Source organism: Pristiophorus japonicus, unplaced genomic scaffold, assembly GCF_044704955.1.
Source record: "Pristiophorus japonicus isolate sPriJap1 unplaced genomic scaffold, sPriJap1.hap1 HAP1_SCAFFOLD_42, whole genome shotgun sequence".
In the NCBI taxonomy this organism is placed as follows: Eukaryota; Metazoa; Chordata; class Chondrichthyes; family Pristiophoridae; genus Pristiophorus; species Pristiophorus japonicus.
In genome coordinates this window covers 1,802,213-1,815,537 of record NW_027254090.1, presented here as the reverse complement: position 1 = coordinate 1,815,537, position 13,325 = coordinate 1,802,213, and the positions used below count along the sequence as shown (strand labels likewise).

The window sequence follows — 13,325 nt, the reverse complement described above, 5'->3', positions numbered from 1 at the left end:
GGACAATCCACATGAAAAACGGTTCACTGTCCCTTTGTGTGTGACAGAGAGCATGGCGCTGCCAAGGACTGGGATAATTTCTTTGGTATAGGTCCTTAGTTTGGTGCCGATCCTTGTGAGTTTTGGTCTGTTGCTTTTGTGCGGCCACAGATGTTCAAATTGTTGAACGCTCATGAGAGATTGACTAGCTCCAGTGTCCAGTTCCATGTTGACGGGTATCCCGTTGAGTAGGACCCTCATCATTATTGGAGGCGTCTTGTTGTAAGAACAGTGGACATTGATCGTGTTGACCCGCTGTACCTCGGTGTCCCGGGCACTGTCCCCACCTTCTTCTGGTCCGCTTTCCGACCCTTCTGATTCGTATACCAGCCGAGCTGCTGTTTTTTTGCACGTGAGCCAGATGTCCTGGAAAGTTGCAGTTTCTGCAAACAGCATGCTGAAATCGACACCCCCTTGTTGAGTGCCTTCCCCCACATCTCTTGCACAGACCGCTTCCTTTGTTTCCGAAGGATGAGCTGCGTCTGGCTGATCTCTCTTGAGCTTCTCGCATTCTGAAGTTGATTGCTCGCATTGTGGGTTGATGAGGTGTGAATGGCCGCTCATTTGGCCCTTTATCGGCTTCTGGCGCCACTGCCTGCTGTGAAGCCCTGCTCTCCTGCCTTTGTCTGTGTGTGTGGGTAGCGGCTTGTTTCAAGCTGTGAACCCCTTGTTGCGATGTTTCGTTAGTTGTCGTACCCGCAGTGTAGATGAACCTTGTTTCTTCTTCTACTGCCAAGAATGTCTGTGCAATCAGTGCTGCTGCCTCTAGGGTCAAGTTCTTGGTCTCTATAAGCTTTCGGAATATGCCTGCGTGGCCTATTCCTTCAATAAAAAAAGTCTCTCAGTACTTCTCTTCTTAGTTCATTGAAGAACACACATGAACTAGCCAACGTCCGAAGTTCCGCCACAAAGTCGGGTATGCTCTGGCCCACACAGCGTCTGTAGTTGTAGAACCTGTGCCTGGCCATATGTAGGCTGCTCGCTTGCTTCAGGTGGTCTCTCACCAGTGTGCTCAACTCCTCAAACGACTTGCTTGCTGGTTTCTCGGGTGCCAGCAGGTCCTTCATTAAGGCGTATGTTTTCGAGCCACAGCTGGTCAAGTGATGGGCTCTTCTCTTGTCTGCCTTATCGTCGCCTAACCAGTCTTTGGTTACAAAGCTTTGCTGGAGCTTTTCTATAAAGTCCTGCCAATTGTCTCCAGCATTATATTTCTCATCTGAGCCGTTGGTAGCCATTCTGTGGATTCTGTGATCCCGTAACTCGTCGCCACTTTAAAGTCCTGACCCTGCAGTACAGACTTACACGAGGCACATGCTGAAGTCAAGGTCACTCTTGACCTGCACCTTTATTTCACAGCTCTTGAGTGCCACACTTGCCTGAGACCTGCCTTTATATACCTGTGTGGAACAGGTATGCAGTGTCTCCTGCAAGTGCATCCCTGGTGGTAAAGTATGCTTGTGGTTACAGGTCATATCTAGTTACAGTCATGTATAGCATGGTAAGGTACAGTTATATACAGTAGTGTGAAATAAATTACACTGCTCACCTGGGGCTCGCTTACCGTGTCGGAATTTTGAGTAGAGCGCTTGCTTAGGGAGTCTCGTGTCGGGCATGTTGACAATGTGGCCCGCCCAGCGGAGCTGGTCGAGTGTTGTCACTGCTTCAGTGCTGGGGATGTTGGCCTGAGCGAGAACACTGATGTTGGTGCGTCTGTCCTCCCAGGGGATTTGCAGGATCTTGCGGAGACAGCACTGGTGGTATTTCTCCAGTGATTTGAGATGTTTGCTGTATATAATCTATGTCTCGGAGCCATACTGCGGGGCAGGTATCGCCACCGTCCTGCACACCATAAGCCTGGTGTCAGATTTGACGTCCTGGTCTTCAAACACTCTCCTCCTCAGGTGATCGAAGGCTGTGCTGTCACACTGGAGGCAGTGTTGGACCTCGTCATCGATGTCTGCTCTTGCTGATAGTAGGTTCCCGCGGCATGTAAAATTGTCCACGCTGTCGAAGGCCACACTTACAGCCTTCCTAAATATAGCACCGTCATTCTATTCTCTTAAAACAAGTTCCTGAATTCTCGGCTAGCTGTGTAGGTTAGAGCTGTGGTTTTATCCTCAGATAGATTCTATCACAGTGTTTCCGTAGTGAAGTAGATATCACATTCGCCTCACACACGAAAGGTCCCCGGTCCGAAACCGGGCGGATAAATCTTGAAACTTGAAAATGAGACGATTGGCTGACTCCTATTCCTAACGCTTACGTTCGTATGATCTCTTGACCTTTCACAGGAGAACAAACTCTCCTCTGAACATGCATGAGAAAGCTCCAGAAAATATTTTCCCCCGAGGTGCTTTCGTTTGTGAGGCGAACGTGTTAACCATTACACTGCAGAAACATCTCCACCTTTAGCACCAGATTACCAAAATTAAACCCAATGAGATCGGGATAAAAGTTCCTCACATGCTCAGGGCAAAACATATGATTGCCGGTCTACAAAAGAATGAACACACTTCAGTACCAGGTCAGACGGAAATGTTAAGCGAGCAGGTGGACTGCTGAATTGTACTTTTAAGAAGTTGGTGCTGACAAAACAAATGGATTCCGCTTAATGATTAAGTATAAGAAATGTCAGAAGTGGGACATAAACCGACATTTCCAGATGAAACAGTGACCTGAACACAGCACCTTACACCGCTCGGCCATCCTGAATATTCAGTACTGCCCATGGCCACCTGCAGGTTGATTTTGAACTTTTGTGTCCTGTCACATGAAATAAATGAGGGCAGAAATCGTATCTCTGCCTGACACCGGGGAAACAGTTAGACAGACCTTGGAGCAAGGGTCTGGTTATTGCCAAACAGCCAAGGAAATAATAATTCTGGAAGAAAAATATCCAAGAGAACAGTGACCCCGAAGTGATGTGAACACAAAACCTTCGGATCTGGATTCAGACACACTACCGTTGCACCATGAGACCTACACAGTGAGCTGGAGATATTTTACTATATGAAGGTTCTGCATACAAGCGGCTTTAAAATCCCCTCCCATTCCCACCAGGTGTCACAGGCAGCGCTCAGCTGAAAGGCACCGTATGATTTCTTCTTCAACTATTCTCTTGCATTCACGGGAAACCATCAATAATTAACCCCTCACCTTCTGTTGCACAATCAAACAAATGCTTACGCAGGAACAGTCCATACTTCAATCATTTGTCCTGTGCTTTGCATCTTAACTCGAAAACCATATCCCATTTTACTCACTGTATTTTAGCTTTCTGGTTCAAAGTCTTCAGGGATCTGGGGCAAATTTATTATCAAATTTATCAGCACCGGTTATTCCTATCGTGCACACAAAATATAATCAGTAGTGAAGATAATATCCCACCGTGCGTATTTGCAGATTCAAAGGAATAGGATTTCAAATAAAGTGAAAGAATTTTACACTGAAAAGATTTGCAAGTGTTACTTGTATTTGTGTCTTTAATGAAACTTTGTGGCGTCTGACTCCCGTTCATGCCTCTGCTGAATAAGAAAGGAGGGTGTGACGTTGACCAGACTGCACTGCCCCTAATATTTGTCAGCTCATCCTTTATATTCAGTGGTTTCTCGCCCTTTGATGGGCTGCAGTGTAGCGGATATCACGTTGGCCTCACACGCAGAAGGTCCCCGGTGGATCCGTTTTCTCTCAGTCAATGTTATCCATTTATTGAAGTGAAATAAAGAGCAATTAATAAATAAGGGAGCCCTTTTGCCAGGAGAATAAATAGCAAATAAAAACAGCAAATGCTGGAAATCTCAGCAGGTCAGGCAGCATTTTCCGGGAGACTAAACTCGCCTCCGATTGTTCATCCACAGAAAGTTTAAACATAAAGTTTCTGCCCGGGATTGAACCAGGGACCTTTTGCGTGTAAAGCAAACGTGATAAACACTGCACAAGTTTCAACAGCAAGTTTCAACATCTGGGGCGGAGCCAACAGGCGCCTGGCTGCAATGAGCGATAAAAACCTGCGTTGGGCGGAAGCCCGGCTAGCTCAGTCGGTAGAGTATGAGATTTTTAATCTCAGGGTTGTGGGTCCGAGCCCCACGTCAGGGGATTACATTTTTTTTAATTTAATGCAGCTTTCATGGAAAAACATCATTAATTAACCCACAATCTTCTTTTGCACAATTAAAGAAATGCTAACTGAATGAACTCCATAATTCAAGTTTGTGAGATACTTAATCATGATTTCAATCATTATTAATCCACCCACAATATTTGACAGACGTCAAGGATGCCACATTTGCCCAGCCAGGCGAGCTCAGTCGGTAAAGCTTGAGACTTTTAATCTCAGGGTCGTGGGTTCAGGGTTGGGCGAATAAGTTTCGTTAAACTTTTCTGTTGCTTTCACGCGAAAACATCATTAATTAACTGATCAATTGGAGAGGCTGGGTCCGTTTCCTTTGGAACAGAGTATTTGTCCTCCAGGATCGATAGTTTCCTTGCTGAATCACAATAACCAGACCCTTTATCTCCCTCTGGATGTTCGGGGGTGTCCCGTACATTCCCAGTCGTGTGATTGCCCCTTTTCTGTTCTCCAATTCAATCGATATGGCCTCGTCCAAAAATCTGTCCATCTCCACCTGAAATATATTCAATGACGCAGCCTCCACAGCACTCTGGGGCAGAGAGCTCCAAAGATTCACCACCCTCTGAGAGAAGAAATTCCTCCTCATCTCCGTTTTAAATGGGCGACCCTTAAACCTTCAGGGAATAAGGGGTTATGATCGTATTGCATGGTGGAGCAGGATCGAGGGACCATGTGGTCTAATCCTGCTCCGACTTCTTATGTTCTTATGACCCCTTATTTTGAAACTGTGCCCCCAAGTTCTAGATTCCCTCACAAGGGGAAACATAGAAACATAGAAAATAGGTGCAGTAGTAGGCCATTCGGCCCTTCGAGCCTGCACCACCATTCACTATGATCATAGCTGATCATTCCCTCAGTACCCCTTTCCTGCTTTCTCTCCATACCCTTTGATCCTTTTAGACATAAGGGACAAATCTAACTACTTTTTGAATGTGTGGGTTAATTCGCGTGAAAGTAACATAAAAGTTTAAGGAAAATAATTCACGCAAGGTGGGGCTCGAACACATGACCTTAAAATTAAAAATCTCATGCTTTACAGACTGAGCTCGCCAGACTTGCCCACATCTACATTGTCAATGGTGACGCCCAGGATGTTGATGTGTATTAGTCAAAGGAACGTAAGAAATAGGAGCAAGAGTCGGCCATACGGCCCCTCGAGCCTGCTCCACCATTTAATAAGATCATGGCTGATCCGATCATGGACTCAGATCCACTTCCCCGCCCGCTGCCCATAACCCCTTAACCCCTTATTGTTTAAGAAACTGTCTATTTCTGTCCTAAATATATTCAATTTCCCAGCTTCCACAGCTCTCTGGAACAGTGAATTCCACAGATGTACAGCCCTCTGAGAGAAGAAATTCCTCCTCATCTCAGTTTGAAATGGGCGGCCCCTTATTCTAGATCATGCCCCTAGTTCCATACTCCCCCATCGGTGGAAACATCCTCTCTGCATCCACTGTTGGTGAAAATAAATTCACATAGACTCTGGTAAAGTAAGAGAAACAACTTTATCGCTAACAGAGCTCTGGGAGAAGAGTTGAGATCCAGCGATCTCCCCGAGTGCCTTGTGCCGCAGGGTTCTAATCAGTTTACAGGGGGCGGAATACAATCATTTAAATTAATTGACAAACAACCAATCGATCCATATGGCAACGCAATTAATTTACATTCAACTTTTTAGTCCGAGTAAAACCTGATAGCATGGTACGAGTTTGCGTGCCCTTCCTCTTTATCTTCTTTTGTGGTTAGTTATTCTGTTGCAAAGCTTTCGATGAAACAGTGGCCTGCACCTGGCCAGGAGTCACTTGTTGCTGCAGAGTTCATATCAGGACAGCAGATAGGCTTCTTGGTACAAAGTTCATTTCGTGGTGGCTTACCCCATCATGCTTTGCTTTGTCTGAAAATCCACTCCAACATCGTCATTCTATTCTCGGAAAACCAGCTGCTGAAGTATCGGCCCGCTGTGTAGGTTAAAGATCTGATTATATTCCTAAGATTACTTTAACCACTCCGTTTCTGTAGTGTAGCGGTTATCACACTTGCCTCACACGCGAAAAGTCCCTGGTTCAAGCCCAAGCGGAAACATTATTTTGGAGCCTATTTTGTTGTAAATAAATTGAACAAAATGCGCCCAAGGTTCCTTGTCGCATGAACAGTGAATATTTTAAACCAGTCTCCTACACACAGAGTGGATAAAGTCAGATAGGGGAGAAAACTTCATCAATGATTAAGCTCTTTAAATGATTGACATAAGAACAGAAGAAATACGAACAGGAGTCGGCCATTCGGCCTCTTGATCCTGCTCTGCCATTCAATAAGATCATGGCTGATCTGACCATGGATTCTGAGTTAAGGGACTCGGGGGCCTGTTCTCTCTCCCCTGAGAAGGTTCACTTTCTACAGTCCAGCCTCTAAAAGGCACCACTCTGTGCACAGTACTTGCCGGGTTTGAGTCCTGAGGATGAGTTATCCGCCTAGAGCCACAGGTCGAGGTCATGAATGCTTGGCTCACGGATATGGCCTTCTGCAGTGTGACTTTGGTATCCGCTGACAGTAGCTTATGAAGAAGGCCCTCGTGGCCGATTCCGATGACAAAGATATCCCGCAGTGCTTCGGTGAGGTGGTCACCAAAATCCCACGGTGCCGCCAGCCTCCTGAGGTCTGCAGCATATTTATATCTCCTGGCCTTCGGGCCGTCGGTGTGTATAAAACCGCTGTCTGGCTGTGAAGATGCTCTCTTTGGGCTTGAGTTGTTCTTGGATCAGTGTTACAAGTTCCTCGTACATCTTGGTCATTGTCTTCGCTGGTGCCAGCAAGTCCCTGACGAGGCCGTAGAAGGTGGGCCCACAACTGGTTAGCACGATAGCTCTGCACTTATCAGCCAGTGTGACCGGGTTGTCACCTGCCAGATAGTTTGCTATGAAGAAATGGACAAGCCACTCCACAAAGGCTTCCCAATCATCACCATCGGCGAACTGCTGCAACGTACCAAGTTTAGCCATTTTCGTGTGAAGGGCCGTAATCGCGTCGCCAATTGTTACACCATCAGATGCTCTGATAATGACTCCACGAGACAATGTGTAGTGCTTGAACTGTAGTGACCTTCGTCCTTTATTGATAACCACAGAGTGAGCATCACACCTGATGGCTTGCCTTTTATACGAGGCCAGGCACACCTGAACAGGTAAGCTACAAGCCTCCCACTGCAGTGCCCTCTGGTGCACAACTTGCAATAGTACAAGCAATAACCATGTAGGACACATGACAGGTGTCACTGTGGAACCGTTTCTCTCACTCAAAGTTAGACACACTACCGTGGGCACCACGAGGTCTAGGTAGGTAGCCATTGAAATTCAGGTTCATATATAAATATATATAAATATATCGACATGTATCATAACTGTTCCCTGGTGGTCAAGGGGTTAAGATCCAGTGCGCTAACCTGGTTTCAATCCTCGATCAATTCATCGCATAAAAATAATTGAGGTCTGTGAGACGATTAATAATTGCTGTAATCACCATGAATACCAATACATTCTGTGATAGACCGACCTTACAGACGAACTGGCTTCTCCTGCCCTTTGCCAGGCACGTGTTCGAGGTATAATTTTGTAAACAGGGTGAGTTCGCTGATTGCGGGGAGATGGTAGGAGACTCTGTGGCCCCATTGTGAGGAAGTGAACACGGTGGCTGGGTGATTGGTTACATTTCTGTAAATGTCAGCGGAGGAGAAGGATTGAGAACTTTCAGTGTGGGACAGAAGTTGTTTAAGGTGAGCCAACACATTCCCACTCAGCACAGAGGGAGCTCACTGGTCATTGTTCTTTTGGATATTGTCCTTCCAGAATTAATATTTCCTTTGCTGTGTCGAAATAACCAAACCCTTGCTCCAAGGTCTGTCTCACTGTTTCCACGGTGTCAGGCAGAGATACGCCTGCTGCCCTCGTTTATTTCATGTGAAAGGACACAATAGTTCAAAATCAACCTGCAGGTGGCCACACACAGCACTGAATAGTCAGGGTGGCCGAGCGGTGTATGGTGCTGTATTCACGTCACTGTTCTCCTCTGGAGATGTGGGTTCATGTCCCATTTAATCATTAAGCGAAACCAATTTGTTTTGTCACCACCAACTCCTTAAATGTGCGATTCAGCTGTCCACCTGCTCGCTTAACATTTCCGTCTGAACTGGTGCGGAAGTTTGTTCATTATTCTGTCGACCATCAATCATATATTTTGCTCTGAGCTTGTGAGGAACTTTTATCCAGATCTCATTCGGTTTAACTTTGGTAATCTGGTGCTGAAAGTGGAGATGTTTCCGCAGTGTAACGGTTAACACGTTCGCCTCACACGCAAAAGCACCTCGGGGGGAAATATTTTCTGGAGCTTTCTCATGCATGTTCAGAGGAGAGTTTGTTCTTCTGTGAAAGGTCAAGAGATCAGAAGAACGTAAGAGTTAGGAACAGGAGTCAGGTATTCGGCCCATATTCAAGTTTTCAAGATCTTTCCGCCCGGTTTCGGAACGGGGACCTTTCGTGTGTGAGGCGAATGTGATAACTACTACACTACGGAAACACTGTGATCGAATCTATCTGAGGATAAAACCACAGCTCTAACCTACACAGCTAGCCGAGAATTCAGGAGCTTGTTTGAAGAGAATAGAATAAGGGTGCTATATTTCGGAAGGCTGTAAGTGCCTTTTCCACGCCTCGGGAACCTACTATCAGCAATGGCTGACATCGATGACGAGGTCCAACACCGCCTCCAGTGTGCCAGCACAGCCTTCGATCACCTGAGGAGGAGAGTGTTTGAAGACCACGACCTCAAATCTGGCCTCAGGCTTATGGTCTACAGGGCGGTGGTGTTACCTGCACCGCGATATGGCACCGAGACATGGACTATATACAGCAGACATCTCAAATCACTGGACAAATACCACCAGGGCTGTCTACGCAAGATCCTGCAAATCCCCTGGGAGGACAGACGCACCAACATTAGTGTTCTCGCTCAGGCCAACATCACCAGCATTGAAGCACTGACCACACTCGACAAGCTCCGCTGGGCGGGCCACATTGTCCACATGCCCAACATGAGACTCCCTAAGCAAGCGCTCTACTCAGAACTCCGACATGGTAAGCGAGCCACAGGTTGCCAAAGGAAACGTTTCGGGCACACCCTCAAAGCCTCCCTGATAAAATGCTACATCCCCACCTGCACCTGGGAGTCCTTGTTCCTTGGGTTGAGTTGCCTGTGCTGCGTGATCCGTGCCGGATCGATCATCCTCAGCCACGTGGTATGTCACAGCACGTTTGCACATTCACTGGAGGTACCCCATCGTTGTGCAGCCTTAGCACACGTCGTGCTTGAATCGACATTGATGGGCCCGAGGATTACCCCCGCAGCACCAACACGGTGCTAATAGATTCACATTTACCCACGATGGCGCACTCTGAGTCATCACAGGTCTTGCAGCCACAGACGTATCGACTCTGCCATATGCAGTTCGGCCTGCTAGCGACATCATTTTATGCACAGTATTTGCCGGTGAGCTTCGATGTTGAGAAGATATCTGTTTGGTGTTATCTTCCGTGGCCATGCATGCCTGGGCGATCGCGATGGCCCTGCTCAGGTCTCGGTTTTCAGCAGCCAACAGCTTTCAAAGACTGATCTCGTGGCTGATGCCCAGCACGTAAAAGTCCCACAGCATTTGCCCCAACGCAGCAAGGTCCCGCGAGGTGTCTCAGGTCGGTGACATAATCCGCCAGGTCCTGGTCCCCGGAGCGACGGTGCGTGTCAAAACGATATCTGGCCATGAGGATAGTCTCCTTCGGCTTGAGGTAGTCCCAAATGAGTGTGCACAACTCTGAATATTCCTTCTCCGTTGCTTTTGTCGGTGTGTGCAGATTCTTGATGAGGCTGTATATTTTAGGCCCACAGACGGTGAGGAGAACGACCCTGTGCTTGGCCACGTTAGTGTCTCCTTCCAGCTCGTTGCCCACAAAGTACTGGTCGAGCTGCTCGACGAAGGCTTCCCAATCATCACCCTCTACGGATCTCTCTAATATTCCAACGGCAGCCATGGTTGTTTGAAGGTTCGTATTCTGTTACTCGTCGCCAATTGTTGTGTAGAGAAGAACTCCCCGAGGCTGAGTACTGTGAGCTAAATTTAGCGTGACCTCAGTCTTCTTTATTACAACTCCAGAGTGCCTGAACAACATGGCAGCCGACCTTTTATACTGGCCCTGCACGTGTGGGCAGGTGACCATTAGGACTCCAACAGTCGCGCCCTCTGGTGGCAAGTATTACACAGTTACATAATTCACATAATTGTTATCGTTCAGAAGTTATAATTCCAATGAATGTCTGAATCATCCGAAAGGAGCCTGGTTTGTAGGACAAGGCTACATATCAGGAAGGAGTGTAGTTAGATGACAAGGGAAGTGATTTTCTGATTATAAGTTAGGAGAATAAAAAGAGTAAATGCTGGTAACAGTGAGCAGGTCAGGCAGCATCTGTGGAGAGAGAAACAGAGTTAACGTTTCAGGTTAATGAACTTCCATCAGAAGTTGGGCACTTGTGTTAGGTAATACTATTAAAAATTTAAATTGTCACGTAGCAGGGATAAGGAAAAGATATAAAATGTGGCATTTGGAACAGATAGTTTCGAATCCGATTAATTTTTGATCAATTTGTACACCGAGCTGGGAACTGTAACGTGTTTGAGTTCTTCGGCGAACATTAACAAGGTTAAAGTGTAAGTACTGTTGTTAAGTGTATGTTTAATTATTGTCTGTTTAATAACTCTGACATTTAATGTTGCGGACCATATTATTGCACTTCGCGTGTTCCAGCTCTGTTTGAAGCACCGATTCCTTCAATCTGTCGCTTGACTGGGACAGTTGGATTCACCGTATCTTTGTTTGGTGAAATTTCAAAGATTGAAAGCGGCGCACATCAACCTGGTCACCTACTCACTATCCGCTACACGCTGCTCCCGTGAGATGAAGCCCAGTTGCGTTTCAAGCATGAATGCAGGTACAAGCAGAACTCATTCACAGAAAGGCCAAGTCCCTGAGATACCTGATTCTTTGCACCGAACTCCTTCGCAAAGAGTTGCAGTTCGTGTGGGTTAATTCGGGCACATCTTTCCCCACACTCCAACACTTCAAACATAACTCAACGGCTGTGAAGCGCTTTCGGGCGTCATGAGTTTTGAAAGGTGCTGTCGAAATGCAATTCCTTCTTTGCAAAAATTCGATGCAAGTTCAAAATTCGTGGGTAAATTGAGGGCTCGTACAGGTTTTGAACGCGGGACCTCTCGCAAATATCAAGTAACAACTCCAAAGCGAGAATCATTACCCCTAGACCAACGAGCCAACTACTGCACAACTGTGGAGCTCAGGTGTCACAATTATTGAAGCATGTTTAGTGTGTTGCTATTCTTGATCGGAGGAGCACATGGGACGGAATCAGTGAATTTGCTTTTTCGACCTGTCTTCTGAAGCACCGCACAGTCCCACTCCGACAGTCAATGAGCTGTTGGGACGTTACTGTATCCAGGCTGCGGGTGGGCAACAGGCGCCTGGCTGCAATGAGCGATAAAATCTAGCGTTAGCCAGAAGCCCGGCGTGCTCAGTCGTTAGAACATGAGACTCTTAATTACAAGGTCCTGGGTTTGAGCCCCATGTTGGGCGATTGCATTTCTTTCAATTTTATGTTGCTTTCATGGAAAATCATCATTAATTAACCCACAATCTTCTTTTGCACAATTAAAGAAATGCTAACTGAAGGAACTCCATAATTGAATCATTTCTTCTCTGCTCTGCAATGAACTCTGATACCATAAACCATTTTACACACTGTGCTTTCGGGGTCTGGGTCAAAATGTTCATTGCTGATAACATCAACAGGAGACTGGGGAAACAGTGAGACTGACTTTAGAGCAAGGGTCTGGTTATTGTGAAACACCAAAGAAAATAGCAATTCTGGAAGAATAACATCGAAACGAAATGTGAGCTGACACCCTGAAAGAAGTGTTAAGGCAGAAGGTTAAATGCTGCATCCCTTTCTGCAAAAAATTCCTTTCACAAATATTTCAATGTCCGAAACGGTACAAAGCAAAAATGTTCCTTTCAAAGTAAATAAACACCTGAATTTCCGCACCCCGTTAATCTCCTGAATCAGATGCCTCTAGTTTTGCCGACTCAATCCATGTCCCTTTGCAATGTTGTGCTCCCACCCACACTGTGAAACGTGCCACTAACTTATCGAATCATGGAATGGTTACAGCACGGAAGGCCATTCGGCCAATCGAGCCCGTGCCGACTCTCAGAGAGTCCCACTCCCCCGCCCTTCCCCAGTAGCCCTGCAATTGTTTTCCTTCAGACACTTATCCAACTCCCGTCTGAAAGATAAGATTGATTCTTCCTCCACCGCCCTTTCAAGCCGTGCATTCCAGATCATAACCACTCGCTGCTAAATGGCCATCTCCTGTTCCTATGTGTAAAGTCTTGGAAACATGAGATCAATTCCTGCCACACTAACAGCCTGGCTAAATACAGCACCGTCATTCTATTCTCGTAAAACCAGCTCCTGAAGTATCGGCCAGCTGTGTAGGTTAATGCTCTGGTTATATTCCTGAGATTACTTGAACTGCAGCGTTTCTGTAGTGTAGCGGTTATCACGTTCGCCTCACACGCGAAAAGTCCCCGGTTCAAGCCCGGGCAGAAACATTATTTTGGAGACTTTTTGCTGTGAAACAAATTGAACAAAATTCGCCCCAGGTTCCTTGTCGCATGAGCACTGAACATTTTAAACCAGTCTCCTAAATACAGAGTGTGTAAAGTCAGATAGGGGAGAAAACTTCATCAATGATTCAAAATCCTTAAATAATTAAAGTTCAGTTATTGAAGTTTCCACTGTCCCTCAGTAACGATTCTACAAAACAACGCTGTCGGTTAATGAATGGGGAAAAAAACAAATAATCTTCACCCATCCCCATCCCACGACACAGAGTTTAATTCGTTGCATGTCATTCATTTAAAGATTTTGAAAGAAATAGTTACTTTCTGATTCCGGGATCCCTCTGTGAGCGCCTAACAACTAAACGAGCAGGAAACACATTAAATAGTTGACCACAATTGCTGAAATTTCTTTA

At 46.2% G+C, this 13,325-nt stretch overlaps 2 non-coding genes across 2 annotated transcripts; both read left to right on the top strand.

The window, feature by feature from the left end:
* The first annotated feature begins 4,061 nt into the window (after positions 1–4,061).
* Positions 4,062–4,134, top strand: trnak-uuu (transfer RNA lysine (anticodon UUU)). Its single transcript has one exon. It is a non-coding gene; the product is annotated as a tRNA-Lys (tRNA).
* An 8,693-nt stretch (positions 4,135–12,827) lies between these two features.
* trnav-cac (transfer RNA valine (anticodon CAC)) lies at positions 12,828–12,900 on the top strand. The gene has a single exon. It is a non-coding gene; the product is annotated as a tRNA-Val (tRNA).
* The last annotated feature ends 425 nt before the right edge of the window (positions 12,901–13,325 follow it).